General features: G+C 37.1%; 2 pseudogenes; both read left to right on the top strand.

The window, feature by feature from the left end:
• Positions 1-12,525: 12,525 nt before the first annotated feature.
• LOC102994590 (vasculin-like protein 1) lies at positions 12,526-14,232 on the top strand (annotated as a pseudogene).
• Positions 14,233-16,069: 1,837 nt separating this feature from the next.
• The window catches only part of LOC112062381 (leucine repeat adapter protein 25-like), a 17,351-nt pseudogene continuing 11,399 nt past the window's right edge, over positions 16,070-22,021 (top strand).

Genomic DNA, 22,021 nt, shown 5'->3' with positions numbered 1-22,021 from the left:
AGGGAGGAACACTCCCAAACTCATTCTACGAGGCCACCACCACCCTGATACCAAAACCAGACAAAGATGTCACAAAGAAAGAAAACTACAGGCCAACATCACTGATGAACAGAGATGCAAAAATCCTTAACAAAATACTAATAAACAGAATTCAACAGCACATTAAAAGGATCACACACCATGATCAAGTGGGGTTTATCCCAGGAATGCAAGGATTCTTCAATATACACAAATCAATCAATGTGATAAACCATTTTAACAAACTGAAGGAGGAAAACCATATGTTCATCTCAGTAGGTGCAGAAAAAGCTTTCGACAAAATTCAACCCCCATTTATGATAAAACCCCTCCAGAAAGCAGGCAAAGAGGGAACTTACCTCAAAAACATAAATGTCATATACGACAAACCCACAGCCAACATCATTCTCACTGGTGAAAAACTGAAACCATTTCCTCTAAGTTCAGGAAGAAGACAAGGTGGTCCACTCTCACCACTATTATTCAACATAGTTTAGGAAGTTTAAGCCACAGCAATCAGAGAAGAAAAAGAAATAAAAGGAATCCAAATCTGAAAAGAAGATGTAAAGCTGTCACTGTTTGCAAACTACCTATGGCATTTTCCACAGAACTAGAACAAAAAATTTCACAATTTGTTTTGAAACTCAAAAGACCCCGAATAGCCAAAGCAATCTTGAGAAGGAAAAATGGAGCTGGAGGAACCAGGCTCCATGTCTTCAGACTATACTACAAAGCTACAGTAATCAAGACAGTATGGTACTGGCACAAAAACAGAAATATAGATCAATGGAACAGGATCAAAAGCCCAGAGATAAACCCATGCACATATGGTCACCTTCAGAAGACCTAAACAGACATTTCTCCAAAGAAGATATACAGATTGCCAGCAGACACATGAAAGGATTCTCAACATCACTAGTCATTAGAGAAGTGTAAATCAAAACTACAATGAGATATCATCTCACACCGTTCAGAATGGCCAGCATCAAAAAATCTAGAAACAATAAATGCTGGAGAGGGTGTGGAGAAAAGGGAACACTCTTGCACTGCTGGTGGGAATGTAAATTGATACAGCCACTAACAGAGAACAGTATGGAGGCTCCTTAGAAAACTAAAAATAGAACTACCATATGACCCAGCAATCCCACTACTGGGCATATACCCTGAGAAAACCATAATTCAAAAAGAGTCATGTACTAAAATGTTCATTGCAGCTCTATTTACAATAGCCAGGACATGGAAGCAACCTAAGTGTCCATCAACAGATGAATGGATAAAGAAGATGTGGCACATATATACAATGGAATATTACTCAGCCATAAAAAGAAATGAAACTGAGTTATTTGTAGTGAGGTGGATGGACCTGGAGTCTGTCATACAGAGTGAAGTAAGTCAGAAGGAGAAAAACAAATACCGTATGCTAACACATATATATATGGAATCTAAGAAAAAAAAATGTCATTAAGAGACTAGGGGTAGGACGGGAATAAAACACATACCTACTAGAGCATGGACTTAAGGATATGGGGAGGGGGAAGGGTAAGCTGTGATGAAGTGAGAGAGTGGCATGGACATATATACACTACCAAATGTAGGGTGGATAGCTAGAGGGAAGCAGCCGCATGGAACAGGGAGATCAGCTAGGTGGTTTATGACCACCTAGAGTGATGGGATAGGGAGGGTGGGAGGGAGGGAGATGCAAGAGGGAAGAGATATGGGAACATATGTATATGTATAACTGATTCACTTTGTTGTAAAGCAGAAACTAACACACCATTGTAAAGCAATTATACTCCAATAAAGATGTTAAAAAAAATCTACAAACAATAAATGCTGGAGAGGGTGTGGAGAAAAGGGAATCCTCTTGCACTGTTGGTGGGAATATAAATTGATACAGCCACTATGGAGAACAGCATGGAGGTTCCTTAAAAAACTACAAATAGAACTACCATACGACCCAGCAAACCCACTACTGGGTATATACCCTGAGTAAACCATAATTCAAAAAGTCATGTACCACAATGTTCATGGCAGCTCTATTTACAATAGCCAGGACATGGAAGCAACCTAAGTGTCCATCGACAGATGAATGGATAAAGAAGATGTGGCACATATATTCAATGGAATATTACTCAGCCATAAAAAGAAAGAAAATTGAGTTATTTGTAGTGAGGTGCATGGACCTAGCGTTTGTCATACAGAGTGAAGTAAGTCAGAAAGAGAAAAACAAATACCATAAGCTAACACATATATATGGAATCTAAAAAAAATAAAATTAAAATGGTTCTGAAGAACCTAAGGGCAGGACATAAATAAAGACCCAGACGTAGAGAAGGGACTTGAGGGCGTGGGGAGGGGGAAGGATAAGCTAGGACGAAGTGAGAGAGTAGCACTGACATATATATACACTACCAAATGTAAAATAGATAGGTAGCGGGAAGCGGCCGCATAGCACAGGGAGATCAGCTCGGTGCTTTGTGACCACCTAGAGGGGTGGGATGTGGACGGTGGGAGGGAGACGCAAGAGGGAGGAGATATGGGGATATATGTATATGTATAGCTGATTCACTTTGTTATAAAGCAGAAACTAACACACCACTGTAAAGCAATTATACTGCAAAAAAGATGTTAAAAAGGATAAGATTTATACAAAGAGGCAAAAACAAAAGTGAGTGATTATTATATGAATATTTTGAGCAGCAGAAGGAAAATGACATTAGAGAAATCTAGGTACATAATATAAATTATGCATACTTTCCTCGATGCTGTATCAAATAGATTCAAGTATTATATCATTTGTGTTCTAAAAAAATTAAAAGTACTTAAAGGCTAATGGTATTATTCATATTAACACTGTATTTGGAATGAAATGTCTTTGTGTTTTTTGCTTTGATTTAAAAAAATATAAGAGGTGTTATGAGCAACCCAAAGAAAAGAAAACACTAAAATCTCCCTGTAAACATAGAGTACTAAAAAACCATGAGAAGTTTATAACATTGTAATTCCACTTTTGACAAATGAAGCATTTTCACGGCATTTCCATGGCAGCCACAAGGGGGAAGCCCAGCCACTCAACACTGGCTAGGATGCAGAAATACAAGGAAAAGTACCTGTGCACTGTGCTTTTCTGACACCCTTAGTGCCATATCACATGCTTGATCAGAACCTATAGCTGGAATGCAGACAATATAACTACAACTGATACCTGTTCAAAAAAACTGGAAAAGGTTTATCTAGAATCTCTGAAATCTGCAGAAATATTTTCTTTTTCTTCTCTGATCATTTACTCCACTTTTTTCTAGTTTGGGGCGGGACCCAGTATTGCCAGTATTAATAACAACAACAACAAAAAAAGAGCTTGGTCAAATGAATCTGCTAAATATTGAAAGAAGTATACCTCGAATGCTTAATTATAATCTGGGATTGTGCTAAATCTATCCAGATTAATAAAAAGATTACATATGGTTATATCAATGATCTCCAGCCATAATAAAGGGACAGTCCTCCTCTTCCACTTGTTAAATTTGTCAACATCTCCACCTATATCTGCACTAAAATTAAGTGAACTTAAATTAATACTCAAGCTTGTTTATAACACTCCCTGTTACCAACACTGGTAGAGTTATATAGAAGTCATGATTTGGGAATGACTGATATTCACAGGAAAAGCACCTAAGGAAAGAATTCAACAAACCAGGACTCCTCTGTGACCTGAAGTATAGTCTACTTAGATTTCAACTTTTTTTTTTTTTTTTTTTTTCCAGTATGCGGGCCTCTCACCGTCGCGGCCTCTCCCGTTGCGGAGCACAGGCTCCGGACGCGCAGGCCCAGCGGCCACAGCTCACGGGCCCAGCCGCTCCGCGGCACGCGGGATCCTCCCGGACCGGGGCACGAACCCGCGCTCCCCGCATCGGCAGGCGGACTCTCAACCACTGCACCACCAGGGAAGCCCCCTACTTAGATTTCAAATGAAGACTATTTCTAAATTAGAGATAAAGAGGGAGGGAGGGGGAGAGGAAGGGAAGGACGTAGGGAAGGAAGGAGGGAAGGAATGCCCCATTGTCCCAAGACCATTTGTGATTTACTTCTACGTTCTTATCACCGTTATACAGTACACACTCCAGATATGATTAATGCCTGAATGCATGAATAAATGAATGTCTAAATCAAACAACAGAATAAACTCTTACCTTTAGCTGGACGAATGGAAAATGGCATCCCTTTTCCTGTATTTATCGGTTGCCATTCAAATTTGACAAAATAATTCTGACGATTATACAACCTAACCATCCCCCTAAAACATGTTTTCACCAAGAAGCCTTGTGGTCTCAGTACTAGCTCATTAGCAGATAGCTCAAGTTTTACTGGCAAGACAACCATCACTAGGATGTGCCCACCAGGCATATTGTTCACTGTAAAGGTGAAAGACCTGTAACACAGCAAAGGCATCCAAATTTAATTGATAACACCTCTTAACTGAATGGTAGAATTCAGTTACATGTAAAAATGCATATATTATTGATTGACCATCAACAATTCTTAGTAAACAATATCAAAATAATTATGAAATGTAGTTAGACTACCACTGAAATATGAATCTACAAATCTACAAATTGCTGCACATATAGTTTCTATGTTTGGGGACCAAACATAATATATACTACAATAATTGGGGTAAATATACAAAAGGACATTTTGATTCTAGCAAACAAATTTGAAAATAAAACCTACTTCCAAAATTTTCCAATGGTGGGAGATTCAAATATCGTTGAAACCTAAGTACTAGCTGTAGGTGGAATCACATATGAAAATTGGTTGGTTTTCCGAAGTTCTTGCAAATTGACATCTAACTGGATCAAAATATGAATAGGTAGCATATTAATAACATGTAGTAGATGAGTATTTGTTGAAATCACACAAACATCACCAAAGTTAAGGACAGAGGGCCCTGAAAAAATGAAAAGTTACTAAGTTTAATATTGACAAATGGTTCATTGACTTATTTAAGTTTTCATACTATATGCTGATTGATTAATTTGTTAAAAATAGTACTTAAAATATTTACTATAATATCAGAAATTATCAACAGAGCTTTTAATCTAAATGTCCATAATTTGAGGTGATTGGCCAAAATTCAATACATATTGTGATTATATGGAAAATCACATGACAAAATTATTAGCACTAATTATAACTCAGTACATGAATTTGCAAACTCCTACACCCTCTCCACTCCCATAAATGCATTTATGTTCACTTATCCAGAACTTACAGAAATTGGTACCTTCCCATGACTGTTTAAATTTTAAGTTTTCCCCTTTAAATGCCAGAAGTTTTTATATCATAACAATCTTAATTATGTCTTATCCTGCTTTTTTAACAGCTTAGTTTAATTTTAATTGGTATACAGCAAACTGTACATGTTTTAAAGTACAGAATTTCATAAGCGTTGACATATGTATACACCTGTATACAGGTGGAATACCTGAAATGATCATCACAATGAAGAGAGTGAACATCCATCACTCCAAAAAGTATTCTTAGCCCCTTTATAGTTTCTCCCTACCACCATTCCTGTATTCCCCCTTTCCAGACAACCACTGATCTGCTTTATGTCACTATAGATCAGATTGCATTTTCTAGATTTTAATATGAGTGGAATAATACAGCATGTATGGTTTTTCTCTGATTTCTTTCACTCAGCAAACTCTCTGGAGATCCATTTAAGACGTTTCGTGTGTCAACAGTCCATTCCTCTATATTACTAAGCAGTAGTCCATTATAGGTGAATGTTTATATATCACCTGTTAACACTTCGATTCTTCCCAGGTATGGCCTATTAAAATTAAGGATGCTAAAACATTTGCGAACAAGTATTTGTTTGAAAATATGCCCTCATTTCTTTTGGATAAATATCTAGGAGTATAATGGATAGGTAATATGGTACATTTGTGTTTAAATGTTTAAGAAACTGCCAAACTGCTTTAAAGTGGTTGTATAATTTCACATTCCCACTAGCAGCGTACAAGAGTCCCAGTTCCCTCACATCTTCAGCAACAAATGAAATGGTAAGTTTTTCAGCCATTCTAATAGATTTATAGCAGTATCTCATTGTGGTTTTATTTTGTTTCCCTTACAATGAACAATGTTGTGCATCTTTCCATGTGCTTATTTGTCACTATATCTTCTATAAGGAAGGAAGCACATGGCTTATGATCTATTTTGATCTAGTTTTGGCACATAATGTAAGGTACGGCTACAAACTCTTTTTTTTTTTTTTTTTTTGGTGTGTGACTTCTATGTTCTAGCACTACTTATACATATTTTTTAATCACAGCCATACTAACACATGTGACGTGGTATCTCATTGTGGTTTTGATTTGCATTTCACTAATGACTAATGATACTGAGCATCTTTTCATGTGCTTACAGAGCATGTGTATGTCTTCTTGGGAGAAATGTCTATTCAAGTCTTGTGCATTTTTAATTGTGTTTCTTGTTGTTGTTGAGTTGTAGGAGTTCTTTATACATCCTGGATATTAATCACTTATCAAATATATTATTTGCAAATATTTTTTCATATTATGAAGGTTGTCTTTTCACTCTATTGATTGTGTCCTTTGATGCACAAAAAAGTTTTTCATTTTGATGAAATCTGGTTTGTTTTTTCCTTTGTTGCCTATTCTTTTGGTGTCATATCCAAGAAATCATTGCCAAACCCAACGCCATGAAAAATTTCACCTGTTTTCTTCTAAGAGTTTTATAGTTTTAGCTCTTAAGTTTAGGTCTTTGATCATTATTGAGTTAATTTTTGTATATGGTCACATTCATTTTGTTTTTTGTTTGTTTTTAACGTCTTTATTGGAGTATAACTGCTTTACAATGGTGTGTTAGTTTCTGCTTTATAACAAAGTGAATCAGTTATACATATACATATGTTCCCATATCTCTTCCCTCTTGCGTCTCCCTCCCTCCCACCCTCCCTATCCCACCCCTCTAGGTGGTCACAAAGCACCGAGTTATCTCCCTGTGCTATGCGGCTGCTTCCCACTAGCTATCTATTTTACATTTGGTAGTGTATATATGTCCACGCCACTCTCTCACTTTGTCACAGCTTGCCCTTCCCCTTCCCCACATATTCAAGTCCATTCTCTAGTAGGTCTGTAGCACTACTTATTGAAAAGACTATGCTTTCTGCACCTTTTTGAACCTCATTGCCTTTTACCTTTGTCAAAATTCAGTTGTCCAATATATATAGGTCTATTTCTGAACCGTACTTATGTTTCACTGGTGCATATTTATGCCAATAACATACGGTTTGGCTTACTATAGCTTTATAATAAATCTTGAAATCAAGCAGTGTTTTATCTCCAACATGTTTTCCTTTTTCAAAACTGTTTTGACTATTCTAATTACATTGCATTTCCATGTGAATTTTAAAATGAGCCTGTCAATTTCTACAAAAGATCCTGATGGGATTTTGGTTGGAACTGTGGTGAATCTGTAGATTATATGGATCGTTTTTGCATATCTTCTATGTCTCTGCATAACTTTTTGAATAAATGGAATACAGGTACAGTAACTGTTTTAGTGTCATTGTCTGATAATTCTAACCTATGTATCAGTATTAATCAGATTTAACTGATTAATAATTCTCTTTATTATGGGTTGTATTTTCCTGCTTCTTCTTATGTATTGTAATCTTTGTTTGGATGTCAATATAGTAAATTTTACCTCATTAGGTACTGGATATTTTTTCATATTCCTATAATATTCTTGAGCTCTGCTCTGGAAGTTACCTTAACACAGATTGGTCCTTCCGGATCTTTCTTTTATGAATGTTACCCGGGTCCAGAGCAGTGCTCTAAATAGTAATAATTATTCTCCACTACTGAGGCAAGAACTTCCTGAGTACTCTGCCTCAATGTCGCATGAATTTTGAGGTTTCAGTACTGGTTGAGGCAAGCAATACAGAGGTGAGCCAGAAATATTAAGACAGAGATACAAGAACAAGACAGACAAAGTGGGTCTAATAAGATCCTATTTATACCTAGAATAAGCAAAGCAATCCTGAAAAAGAAGAGCAAATTTGGAGGACTTGCACTTACTGATTTCAAAACTTACCATAAAGCTACTTATTGACAATACAGAATTGTCATTGGGATAGACATACAGATCACTGGAACAGAATTAAGAATCCAGAAACAAACCTTGACACATTTGGTCATTTGATTTTCGACAAAGGTGTCAAGGCAATTCAAAGAGAAATGATAGTATTTTCAACAAATGGTGCTGGGACCATTGAATATCCATATATAACAATATGAATTTAGACTCAACTCATACCATAAACAAAAATTTTTAAAACATAAAAAGGAATTGTAGTCCTAAACATAAGATCTAAAAATATAAAATGTTTAAAAGGAAATAGAAAATATTTGTGACCTTGAGCTAGCTGGAGATTGTTGGGCATGATATCAAAAGCATGATCTATAAAAGTAAAAAATTTAGTAAATTCAATTTCATTTAAATTAAAAATTTCTGTGCTTTAAACAACATTATTAAGAAAATGAAAAGAAAATTAAAAAAAAACAAAACACCAAGCCACCGACTTAGGGAAAATATTTGGAAATCATATATCTGATAAAAAACTTGTATTCAGAATACATAAACAATTCCTACAACTCTATAATGAGAAGGTAAATATTCAAATTAAAAATTGGGCAAAGACATTTCTCCAAAGAAGATATACAATTTAAATAGTTGTACCTCTAAGTAAATGCATGAAAATATATTCAACATCTTAGTCGAAAAGGAAATGCAAATCAAAATCACAATGAGAGAACATTTTGCACCCGCTAGGATGGCTGTAATCAAAAAGACAGAAAATAACAAATGCTAGTGAAAACGTGGAGAAACTGTAACCCTCATACACTGTTGGAGGGATTGTAACTTGGTGCAGTCACTGGGGAAAATTTTTGGCAATTTCTTTAAAAGTTAGACACAAACTTACCATATGACTCAGCAATTCTACTCCTAGGAATCTAACCAAAAGAAATAAAAACATATGTTCACTCGAAGAATTATATGTGTTTAGAGCAGCAATATTCACAATAGCCTCAAACTGGAAATAGCTCAATGTCCATCAACTGGTAAATGGATAAACAAAATGTGGTATTCCTAATAAAATGAGATACTATTTAGATACAAAAAGGAACAGAATATTTATACCTACTACCACATGGATGAACCTTACCAACATTATGCTAAGCTAAAGAAACAATATAAGGGAAACCACATATTATATGATTCCTTTTACATGAAATGTTCAGAATAGGCAAATCTATAGAGATAGAAAGCTAATTAATGGTTGCCTTGGGCTAGGGCTGGGAATTGGGAGTAACTTGCATATAGACATGAGGGTGATGGCAGCACTGTAAAACTGAATTGTGATGACGGTTGCATAAACCTGTAAATTCACTGAAATTCATTGATTTTCATGCGTTGACCTGGTGAATTTTATGTAATATAAATTATACTTCAATAAATCTGTTAAAATTGTTCAGTAGGTTTTTATAGATTCTTACCAACAATTACTTGATGAATTTGCTTTGGTGTCAAGATTAAGCTGCAATCATGTTTTTCATGGGGTGAGGATGGGTCTGATTTAAGCCCTTTGAGAACCTGTGAGAAATCACATTATTCCAAAATTAATTGTTCAATAATAGCAGAAGATATTTTAAGAATTCTCATGGTATAATAAAATGTAAAATATTGCACATGCCTTTCTTCTCAAAGACTTTGCCTCCGTGGATGCTATATTTCTGGTACTTAGCAATTGGTTACATTTGATCCGACGCTGTGCTGAAGATAACTCTTCTATTTCCACTTCTGAGAGTGTGGGTGACTTTAGACCCGATGCTGGCTGTAATACTATGTCTGTATCATTACATGAGTACATGTGTTTCCTAGTGAAATCATAATAATAATTAACTGAGGCTAAGTCTTTTAGAAAATACATCAGTAAATCCAAATATTCCCATAGTACATGCTGTTACTGACCCACTCAGATCCACTGAAGCAGACAGAAGCACTAATCTGCATAAAATTGCTCTCTGTTGAGGGGACCCCATTCTCAAACACCTCCTCAAGGAAGCTATGCCCACCCTACCATACCCAAGGACAGCTCACAGTCAAAGACTCAAGGCAGGAACAACAACATGGTATAATTTATGCTCAAAAGACCCTAGGTATCAGGCTGAGAGTAAACTTTCTTTGAAACACATTATTTCTGAGTTCTCTCTTCTGCCCTCTCCTGCTTTCCTCGTATTGTGCAGGTCTCTCCCAAAAGAGCATTCTCCAAAAATCACATGTGCTGGAATTCCTGTCTCAGAATCTGCTTCTGGGGAAGCCCACCCAAGACATTCCCAAATCAAAAGTAAAAAGGAAAATAAATGCAGTTAAAGTAGTTCAATGTTTTGCTATTTTCATAAATGAAAAGTCACTTAAATCACTAAAAAGAACGTAAAGAGTAAAGAAAAAAATTCTGGCTCTACAGGCACCATGCTCTGTTTCACACTGTTTGAGGAAGTGAACTTTACCTCTGTTCTTCTTTCTGCAGGTGCACATTTCTTAAATATTTAATGTATCCTGCATAGTGCTTTTCATGTGCTTTCTTTTCTATTTTTTCAAATTTAGTATATGCAAAATCAGGATCCACATAGTTATATCTTGGAATCTTTGTGAAAATCGTCCTACAATATGAGCAAGACATGTTAATATTTAGGTGTATATATATGCATTTATTCAATCAGTATTTACTGAGCGCCTCCTATGCCAGGAGTTGGGCACAGAATGGTGAACAGGACAGATTCTAGTCCTTTTATATACCAAGACATTATTACATGTAGAAACAGAATGATATCTAATTTTCTTCTTAACCTAATCACAGGAAATCCCTAAGGTCATTGGGAAGAAGTAGCACCTACCCTAAACCCACTCTTGGAGTATTAGTCAAGTAGGCAATTTGGGCAGTTCTAGATTACAGATGGAACTAGATCTGAATCTGATTAGTGTTTCCTAATAGTTAATTACTTTTAGATCACTGTGATAAAAATCATAAAAGAATATATAGAATAATGAATCCTTTTGTTAAATCATGCTTTCTTAATATCTCAGAGTTTATGAAATAACCATCAGCAATAAATCTATACAGAGAAAAAAAATCCAAAGAAGAACTGCAAACTACTCTACATCTCACATTCACTCAACTGGGTGCATGCACGTCCTTTCACCTACCACATATTTCCATAAAAACAAAAAGTACAATTATTCACACCTTTTGGCCTTAGGCTACCTCAGTCTTCAGCAAATTTTATTAATCATTGAGATTCTCACCCTTAATAATTAACTCCTAAGTATAAACCTAGTAGTGATATACAGTCAAATGAAATTTAATCTAATATCTAATATTTCTTCCTGTTTTTGATAATTCCTCAGTGGTAACAGTAATACAGCTTGAACTGAGTTAAAGTCTTTAAGAGAGTGAGGCAATAAGAGAGAAACAAATGCTTTGTTACTCAGATAGCTGTTGATATATTTAAATCTCCCTTCAGGCTCTGGGATCCTTAACCACCTTTAGAACCTAGAAATAATTCCTATATCTGAAGTCCCTATCTCTGTAACAAGGAGAAAAGGAGGGACTTAAAAAGAAGTAGTACAGGAGGTGCCTGAAGTGACAAAGAGCTGGTTACTAACATATCTAAATGCTTATCAGCTCCTTAAAGAATAAACTTTAAGAAATACCTCTGCAACTTTGAGTAGGTGATTTTTTTTAAATGTGCAAAGTACAAACAACAAAAATTACTATGTTCCTTAAGTCCTATCTTTCTACTTGTTTTAATTTTGCTGTGAATTTATAAACAGTGAAGACCAAAGAAATAGAAGAAACATTTGAGAGCTTTATACGAAGAAATTTGCCTTGAGAGCTGTTATTCTTCGGAGGGAAAAGCATATCAAGTTCCTGTCTGATTTTTTTTTTAAACAGGTTTCTTATGTCCTTAGATTTTGAAGGATAAGTCATATATAAATACATACCTGCACACTATTTTTAGCAGCTGTGTAAGAATAATGAGATTTGTAAATTAAGGGCTTTGTAATGTAGATGCTTTGCTACTAGAGTTGACTACTCAGAAGATCTTTTATAGCTCTTCAGTGTTTTATTTTTGATCTATCACTTCAATGACATTATTTGCCCAGACAAAAGTCCATCTGTCTTTCTAAGCTATGACCTTTTTGTGAACAGTGTTTGAATTCAATGTGCAAATGTCCATGTATTATCTATTTAAGCAACATCATAGGGCCATCCCTCAAGGAAGTTGAATGAGGTGAACATTGATACAGCTCTTTCCCCTTCCCCCATTTTTTAAATGTAACAAATACTTTTTATGTTCCCTTCCCCCTTCCCCTTTCCCCTTTCTGAAACGTGTCAGGATCTAGGTAGTTTAAGATGAGCAATTGAGGGGACTGAGAAATTGATCCACACAGAGCCTGGCTTCTTTGTGCTTCATCATAAGGTGTGCTGCCAGCCAGCCTAATTTTAAGTACCCTTTTAACAAGAGAACCTCGTGGAAATCCAGCCGGCATTCTCAAGGAGTTCAGGAAACAGGACCACAGAGGTTACGCTCTGGGATCCCGGCCATGAGGTTGGATGCCTCACCTTGTTGAAAAGAGACACTGGACCTAAATGGCGCAGCATGATTTTGTTCCTGCTTGGCTTAATTTCTCAACACCACAGTCAGCTAAGTCACCTACGGCCACCTTTGAAAAACACGGAGAGCACCTACCCCGAGGAGATAGTAGATGTGGAGTAAGCCGTAGTCGACATAATTCCTCTGATGGCTTTTTTAACAATGGACCTCTACGAACGACAGGAGATTCCTGGCACCAGCCCTCCCTGTTCCGGCACGATTCCGTGGACTCTGGTGTCTCTAAGGGAGCATATGCTGGAATCACAGGGAACCTATCTGGTTGGCACGGCTCTTCCCGAGGTCACAATGGCATGGGCCAGCGTAGTGGGGGTGGCACAGGGAACCATGGCCACTGGAATCGCAGCTTCAACTCCCGGAAAGGCTGTGCCTTTCAGGAAAAGCCACCTACAGAGATTAGGGAAGAGAAGAAAGATGATAAGGTAGAAAAGTTGCAGTTTGAAGAAGACGACTTTCCTTCTTTGAATCCAGAAGCTGGCAAACAGAATCAGCCATGCAGACCTATTGGGACCCCTTCTGGAGTGTGGGAAACCCACCTAGAGCCAAGCAGCCCTCCAAAATGCTAGCCATCAAAAAAGTTACCAAAGAAGAACCTGCTGCTGCCTTCTCTGCTGCATTCACCTCCTCAGGATCTCACCATGCAAACGGAAACAAATTGTCAGCCATGGTTCCAAGTGTCTATAAGAACCTGGTTCCTAAGCCTGTACCACCTCCATCCAAGCCCAGTGCGTGGAAAGCTAACAGAATGGAACACAAATCAGGATCCCTTTCCTCTAGTCGGGAGTCTGCTTTTACCAGTCCAGTCTGTTACCAAACCAGTAGTACTGGCTGGTGGTATAGTTTTAAGCTCTCCCAAAGAGAGCCCCACCAGCACCACTCCTCCAATTGAGATCAGCTCCTCTCGTCTGACCAAGTTGACCTGCTGAACTACTGACAGGAAGAGCAAGTTCCTGAAGACTCTGAAGGATGACCGGAATGGAGACTTCTCATTGAGCAGAGACTGTGAGAAGCTGGAGGATTCAGAGGACAACAGCACACCTGAACCAAAAGAAAATGGAGAGGAAGGCTGTCATCAGAATGGTCTTGCTCTCCCCATAGAAGACGAAGGGGAGGTCCTCTCTCACTCTTTGGAAGCAGAGCACAGGTTACTGAAAGCAATGGGATGGCAGGAGTATCCTGAAAATGATGAGAATTGCCTTCCCCTCACAGCGGATGAGCTCAAAGAGTTCCACATGAAGACAGAAGAGCTGAGAAGAAATGGCTTTGGGAAGAATGGCTTCTTGCAGAGCCGAAGTTCTAGCCTATTCTCCCCTTGGAGAAACACTTGTAAAGCAGAGTTTGAGGACTCAGAAACGGAAACAAGTAGCAGTGAAACATCTGATGACGATGCCTGGAAGTAGGCATATAAATGCTTACTGTTAAATCTGACCCAGTAAACTCAGCTTGTGTGTTTAGGGGTTATACAGAAGAAATCATTCTTTTCCTTTTCTTATGCTGTTGTTGAATACTTCACGCACAAGGGAAATAATCATATCCCAAAGAGAGAGCGAGCGATTGGCTTGTTTCGCTTTTGTTGTTGTTCTTCCCTGCTATCTGCTTAATAGAACTTTGTGTGGTGGGAAAGATTTTTAAAACACACACACATACACACAGTATATATGGGGCAATGCACAGGTGGGAGCTGGCAGGGCAGAGAGGAGGAGACACTGGTCTGCAGCAGCAGCTTCTACTACCAGCCCTTGGGGCACTCACCCCTGTGCTCAAGCAATCACTGTCAATGACAAAGTGACTATTGAAGTTATAACTGTATTAAATTAATGCTAATAATTTGGATATTTTAGTTTATTTCTGGCTGCTTGGGTAACATTAGCCCTTAACCCAGCAAATACGGTTTTTTCACTTTTTTTTTTTTCTTTCTGGGTACAGCTGTAAAATATTTGGATATAGGAAATGTGTTATTCTTGCAGCCTTGATATTCAGGGTGGATTGTAAAATATACATTTTTGTGAGATTTCAAAGATTAAGATTATTTTGATGACATTATTTACAGATTTAAAAGATGTGGTTATCACAAGTCTGTTGAGGGGGAAAACTACTGCATAAAATAACTAACTTGGAATAAATATTTTGCATCAGAAAAAAAATGTGCAAAGTACAGACAACAAAAATTACTAGGTAAATAAAGCAGTTTTCCTCACTTATTTATTTAAAAAATTTTTACTGAATGCCTACTATAACACACTATTCTAAACACAAGACATATACTGCGTTAAATAAAACTAGACAAAAATTCTTACCTTATTTTCTTCTCAAAAACTGAAAAGGTAAAAAGCATTAAAAATAAAACAGCAATTATAATTACCAACAATTTAATACACTATAAAATTTCATTACTTAAATTTTCATTACTATTTGCTAGCCAGAAGATAACTGGACTAAATTTTGTATTTCTGTTAGCATGGAAAAGAGTAAATTGAGAAAAATAATTATGGCCATGGGATGCTTACTTTAGCCTTCTTCAAAAAAAATCCTGGCATTTTGAAATCATCTGATTAATACTTAGGAACAAAATGTTAATGTTAAATTAACACATTATATCTCTACAGAGATATATTTGTATAAGCATAGGAAAGAACTGAAAATGATACATTTAAAAATTATTTCCAGCAGCTACCTCTGCAGGATGGGAGGAGTTTTCCTTTTTTTATACTGTATAATTATTTTAAATGGAGTCTGCATAATTTTTATGCTTGTGTGTTTTATGGTACTTGTCAAGTAAAAAAAGAGAGATAAAGACTGCTGTGGATGGAATTTGTAAAATAAAATCATAAAATAGACTATATAAAAACCCAGAATTTTCCAATTGTGGATAATAAAACAATTATGGACTAAAAAAATCAAATGGTATTTTAAGAAAATGACTATAAAAGTAAGTGAACTTGAAGACTCACCAAAGGTAAAGAGACAAGTAGAGAAAGCCCAGGGACATGGTCAAGTTTAGACAGTTAAATGAGCAGGCAGAAAAGAAACCCAGTTCATCCTCAAATGTATAAAAACCATTCCTGAGCTAATGGCCAAAATAAAGATGCCAGGTTGACTGGGTTTATTCTCACTAAGCATTGACACGGTAGTAATTTCTTTGAAAATGGGGTAATTTTTAAATTGAGGCTTACTATCACTCATAGTCCTTATAATTGGGGAGGTTTTAGTTCACTTTGGTAAAGGTTATTGGAAATGTGACTTTGAGGGGATTGAACAAAGATGATACCATAGGGATGACGATAATGACAATGAAGGTGAGAACAACTTGTTTATCACAGTTTAAAATTTTCAATCTTAGATAAATTCAGGCTCTCAGCCATAATTAATGAACATGACTACTCTGAGGACTGTATACATTTCCAAAAGTGATTATTTCTATCATTCTTCTCTACTTGTTAACAGCATATTTTAAGAATCATCTGGTAAACCATTCACAAGTCCTGGCAAGTACGCAACAGAGATGAGAGGTTAGATGATAGCATTCAGCAACCACTCCTCTGATGTAAAAGAAAAAAAAAAAGAGAGAAAATTAAATTTTACTACTATTATTATTATTACCATCATTAATTTGTTACAGCAGGATCTGATAAGATCTCTGCATGTCACGCTGATCATTGTATCTTACAAAATTTCAGGTTTTAAATATAGCACATTACCTGAAATGTTTATGCTCTTCTCCAGACCGGATACTTGCAGCTCAGTCATTGGGAAAGGCTATCAGAGCATCCTTTATTAAATCCTTACTTGTGTTATGATTGTGAATGTGTGTCGTGGTTGATTGAAGCATTGCAACAGGTGCATGGTCCTTGTATTTTGCCAAGTCTTTCACCACAAACTGCCCCATACGATTACTGATCAAAGGGGATATACCTTTGAGAGAATTGAATATTAAGTGTAAATATACATTTTTTGAATTTCCATGAATTAATTACTACACTAGACCACTGGTTCCAACTTAAAGCTAAATCCCTAAGCAAATTCAGAAAATATGAATAATTCATTTAATAAATGGATCCACATAAAACAATTTAGCAAACTAATGCATGCATAAGTAATAAAAATGCATGCAAAAAAACTAAAAAATGATAGCTTGGACTGGGTTGGCACACATGAAACTGAAATTTTTATACATTAAAGAGAGTTGAATATCAGCAATTTCATATGGTTCAATGTATAAGAGATAACTGAGAATTAGTTGAAACAGCAGCAACCAGAAAATCCATGGAATGGTCAAAACCAGTTTACATTATAGACTCAAACAAAAAAGTAAAAGAATAAAATATAAAAACCATTAAAATATTTAATAAATTTTATAGATCACTAAACCAGTGCCAGTCAAAGTGAGATCCTCAAAATGGCAGCATCAGCATCTACTGGAAACATGTTAGAAATACAAATCTTTGGGTTCCAACAAAGACCTACTTAATAATCAATGCTGGGACACAGGACAGTGATAAGTTTTAACAGGCCAAGATGCACGCAAAAGTTGAGAACCATTAGATTAGACCACATTTGATATATACAGCTAAGCATTAGTATGTTAAGATAATCCTGTATTAACCAAAAATAGATAAATGGTAAGCACCCCCAATAGCATACCAGGATTAATGTTCATCACAACTTTCTTGGTGGAAGGTTTGCAGACACTACTGAAATATAAACATATCTGATGCAAAGGCTTCAGGGACGAAGACTGCAAATTTTCACCTGTCACTGAGCCAATAATCTCTATAAATTGCTTCACTTTAAAGACTCCAACGTGATGTGGAATGAATAAACATGTCACATTCTGAAAAAAGAAGAAAAGTGACCAACTGCTATAGGCTGAATGTTTGTGAACACCGCAAACTCATATTTTCTTTTTTGTTTTTTGCCTTTTCTTGGCCACACCGTGTGGCACACGGGATCTTAGCTCCCCAACAAGGGATTGAACCCACACCCCCTGAAGTGGAACTGTGGAGTCTCAACCACTGGACTGCCAGGGAAGTCCCTGAAACTCATATGTTAAATCCTCATATGTTAATAACTCATACGTTAATGCCCTCTGGCAGGGGTCCCCAACCCCTGGGCCACAGACCAGTACCGGTCCCAGTCCAGTCCATAGCCTGTTAGGAACCGGGCTGCACAGCAGGAAGTGAGCGGCGGGCAAGCAAGCGAAGCTTCATCTGTATTTACAGCTGCTCCTCATCACTCGCATTACCGCCTGAGCTCCGCCTCCTGTCAGATCAGCAGTGGCATTAGATTCTCATAGGAGCCTGAATTCTACAGTAAACTGCGCATGCGAAGGATCTAGGTTGCATGCTTCTTATGAGAATCTAATGCCTGATGATGTGAGGTGGAGCTGAGGCGGTGATGCTAGCACTGGGGAGCAGCTGCAAACACAGATTATCATTAGCAGAGAGGTTTGACTGCACAGAGACCATAATATATCAATTGCTTGCAGACTCATATCAAAACCCTATCAGTGAGTGGCAAGTAAAAACAAGCTCAGGGCTCCCACTGACTCTGCATTATGGTAAGTTGTATAATTATTTCAGTATATATTACAACATAATAATAATAGAAATAAAGTACACAATAAATGTAATGCGCTTGAATCATCCCGAAACCATCCCCCCACCCTGATCCGTGGAAAAACTATCTTCCACAAAACCGGTCCCTGGTGCCAAAAAGGTTGGGGACCGCTGCCCTATAGGATAGAAATAGGAGATCAGAGCCCTTGTTAAAGAGGGTCCACAGAGCTCCCTAGCCCCTTCCACCATGTGAGGATACCACAAGAAGTCTGTGACCAGGAAGAGGGCCCACACCTGACCATGCTGACACCCCAATCTGGGACGTCCAGCCTCCAGAACTGTTAGAAATAAATTTCTGTTGTTTATAAATTGTGCAGTCTATGGTATTTTCTTACAGCAGCCCAAATGGATTAAGAAAAACTACTGTACTGTTAGGACAAAACAAAAAACAAATCAAAAAATATTGCTTAGGGACTTCCCTGGTGGCACATTGGTTGGGACTCCGTGCTCCCAATGCAGGGAGCACGGGTTTGAGCCCTGGTCAGGGAACTAGATCCCACAAGCATGCCGCAACTAAGGAGCCCATGTGCCGCAGTTAAAACCCAGCACAGCCAAATAAATAAATAAATATTTTTTAAAAAAATATTGCTTATAAAACTTTAAGGAAAGCTAGTTTATCGTGGTGATATGAAAGTCTTTAGAAATATCATATACAGCATTGACAAACCTTCAAGATACACATTACTGGAAAATTATCTAAGAAAAAATTAATATTAATGGTACTGAAGCACTTCCAGAACAGCAGATTAAAGACCTCCAGATAGTTACTCATCCACAAACAGAAAGAGAACACTAGGAAAATTGTCAAAATCAACTTCTCAGATATTTGAAAATTACCTAAAATATTGCAAAAGTCCAAAGAGTATTTATTTATTTTTTAATGGCTGAATTCTAAACAAGTAACAGGCTTTGCGGCATTTTTACCTACTATAATCACATCCTCTTATTCCAGCTTCGTGCTCTCCTTGAAAAACAACAGCCTTGCAACTATGGTAACAGTGAAAATGATCAGCCTAGCAGCCATCGAGGGAGAATGGGTTTAAAACTCTCCAAAAACCCCATCCCCAGAGAAGTGCTCATATGTGTTCTGTCTGAAAGCTAGCTGAAAAGCCTAGTTTGAGAGCATGGCTTTAACTGACCTGATTCAGAGCTCACTCTGTGTGAACAACTCTCTCCCTAGGGTTTTGCCACCCTCCCCTTGAAAAAGAATAAGCTGCAATTGTTGAACAACACAGCAACCTGAGACAGTATTAGCATTTAAGGCTAATAAGAAATAAGAGGATAAACAAACAAAGCCAAAAATGTTCAGAGGGTATTAGAAAAGCTCTGACATATTCCTGGCAATCTAGATTGCCACACACATGTGCAAAAGAGTGTATATCCCCAGGAAAGATGTGAGAAAGATCTAATCTGTCACCTCTGGCTGACTTTGGAACTCCATACAAGGAGGACTTGAAGCCAGAAAGAGTTGTAAACTACCTGGTAGAACACTGAAGTCATGGCCCACCCAACACATTTATACAGAGGTACTCAGAAAAGGCTGTGAGACATATGGAGTCAAGGAATTTAAGGGAGATCAGAGCCCTTGTTAAAGAGGGTCCACAGAGCTCCCTAGCTCACTGCCTAGCTCCACTGGCATTTCTGCCCAATAATTAGCTGACCACTAAATTAATTGAGCAACACTTGATTGTCTGCACACAGCAAAGAAAACAACTTTTACAGAATTAGTCCAGAAAGTCACTAAACAAAACAACAAAGAGCAAAAATCCTGTGGGAGATCTGATTTCCAGAGTTGTCAAATTATATTATTTTAAATGCCCAGTTTTCAACAAAAAATTACTGGACACTCAAAGAAGTAGGAAGTTACGGCCAATACACAAGAGAGAGGTGGTAAACAGAAACTGTCCCTGAGGAAAAACTGTTGGACCTATTAAACAAAGACAGTAAGTACACTACTATAAATATGTTCAAAGGACTGAAGAAAAACATGTCTAAAGACTTAAAGGAAATGTGAGAACATCTCACAAAATAGAGCACATCAATAAAGTACAGAAATTGTTAAAAAGAACAAATAAAGACAAGGGAATGTAGGAAACTCACAAATATGTGGAAATTAAACAATATACTCCTAAGCAACTAATGGGTCAAAGAAGAAATCTCAAAGGAAATTAGAAAATACTTTGAGATGAAGAAAAACTAAAACTCAACATACCAAAACTTATGGAATGCAGCAAAAGCAGTGATTAGAAGTAAATTTATAGCAGTAAGCACCTATATTAAAAAAGACAAAGGCCTTTGTCATGTAATACATGAAATAGAAAATAGAAAACAACAGAGAAAATCAACAAACCTGAAACTACGTCTTTGAAATGATTAATGATATTGAAAAAATAACTTGAGCTAGACACACCAAGCCAACAACAACAACAATAAAAACTCAATTTCTTAAAATCAGGAATAAAAGGGAGGACATCTTTACCAACTCTACATCAATAAAAAGGAGTATAAAGGAATACAATGAACAACCATATGCCAACCAATTAGATAACCTATATGACATGGACAAATCCTCAGAAAGACACAAACTTCTGAAAATGGTTCTAGAAGAAACAGAAAATCTGAACAGCCTAGGATAACAAGTAAAGAGATTAAAGTAGGAATTTTTAAACTTCTGACAAAGCGAAGTCCAGAACCAATGGCTTTGATGGTGAATTTTACTGAACATTTGAAGAATTAGCACCAATTCTACAAAAACTCTTCCAAAAATTAAAGGGAACACTTTCCAAATCCTTCCATGATACCAGTTTTAGTCTAATGTAAAAAGTAAAGACATTCAAGAAAAGAAAACTACAGACTAATGTCCTTTATGAATATATATGCAAAACTCTACCAAATATTATCAAATTGAATTCAGCAACACATACAAAGGATAATTCACACTATGTACAACTATGTAAAACTCCTTTGCCATGTAACATCACATATTCGGTCTTGGGAACAATCTTTTGGATTAGATTTCAAAAGCACATACAACAAAAGTAAAAAATAGACGAGACTGCATCAAACTAAAAACCTTCTGTTCAGCAAAAGAAACAGTCAACAGAGTGAAGAGACATCCTACAGAATGGGAAAATACTTGTGAACCATCTAACTGATATAGGGTTAAAATGCAAAATATATAAGCCACTCATACAAATCAAAAGCAAACTAATAACCCGATTTAAAAAATGGGCAGGTACAGTGGAAACATGGTGGTGGGCAGGGGGTGAGCCGCTCTGCATCGCCACTGCACCTGCAATGTGCCTCGGCAGTGGTGAGTCCTGGTACAAGACCACAGTTTGATAAGCCATTTCCTACTGCATAAGAATGGCCAACCTCAGCATGAGATAGACCTCTGGACATTGATGGCTTAAGGTCTTTCTATAAAAATCTACTACTGGACAGACCTTCAAGATGGCAGAAGAGTAAGACGTGGAGATCACCTTCCTCCCCACAAATACATCAGAAAAACATCTACATGTGGAACAACTCCTACAGAACACCTACTGAATGCTGGCAGAAGACCTCAGACCTCCCAAAAGGCAAGAAACTCCCCACGTACCTGGGTAGGGCAAAAGAAAA

This window comes from Physeter macrocephalus, chromosome 21, assembly GCF_002837175.3.
Source record: "Physeter macrocephalus isolate SW-GA chromosome 21, ASM283717v5, whole genome shotgun sequence".
Taxonomy (NCBI): Eukaryota; Metazoa; Chordata; class Mammalia; order Artiodactyla; family Physeteridae; genus Physeter; species Physeter macrocephalus.
Note: the sequence above shows the minus strand (reverse complement) of the source record. Positions and strands in the feature narration are given on the sequence as shown.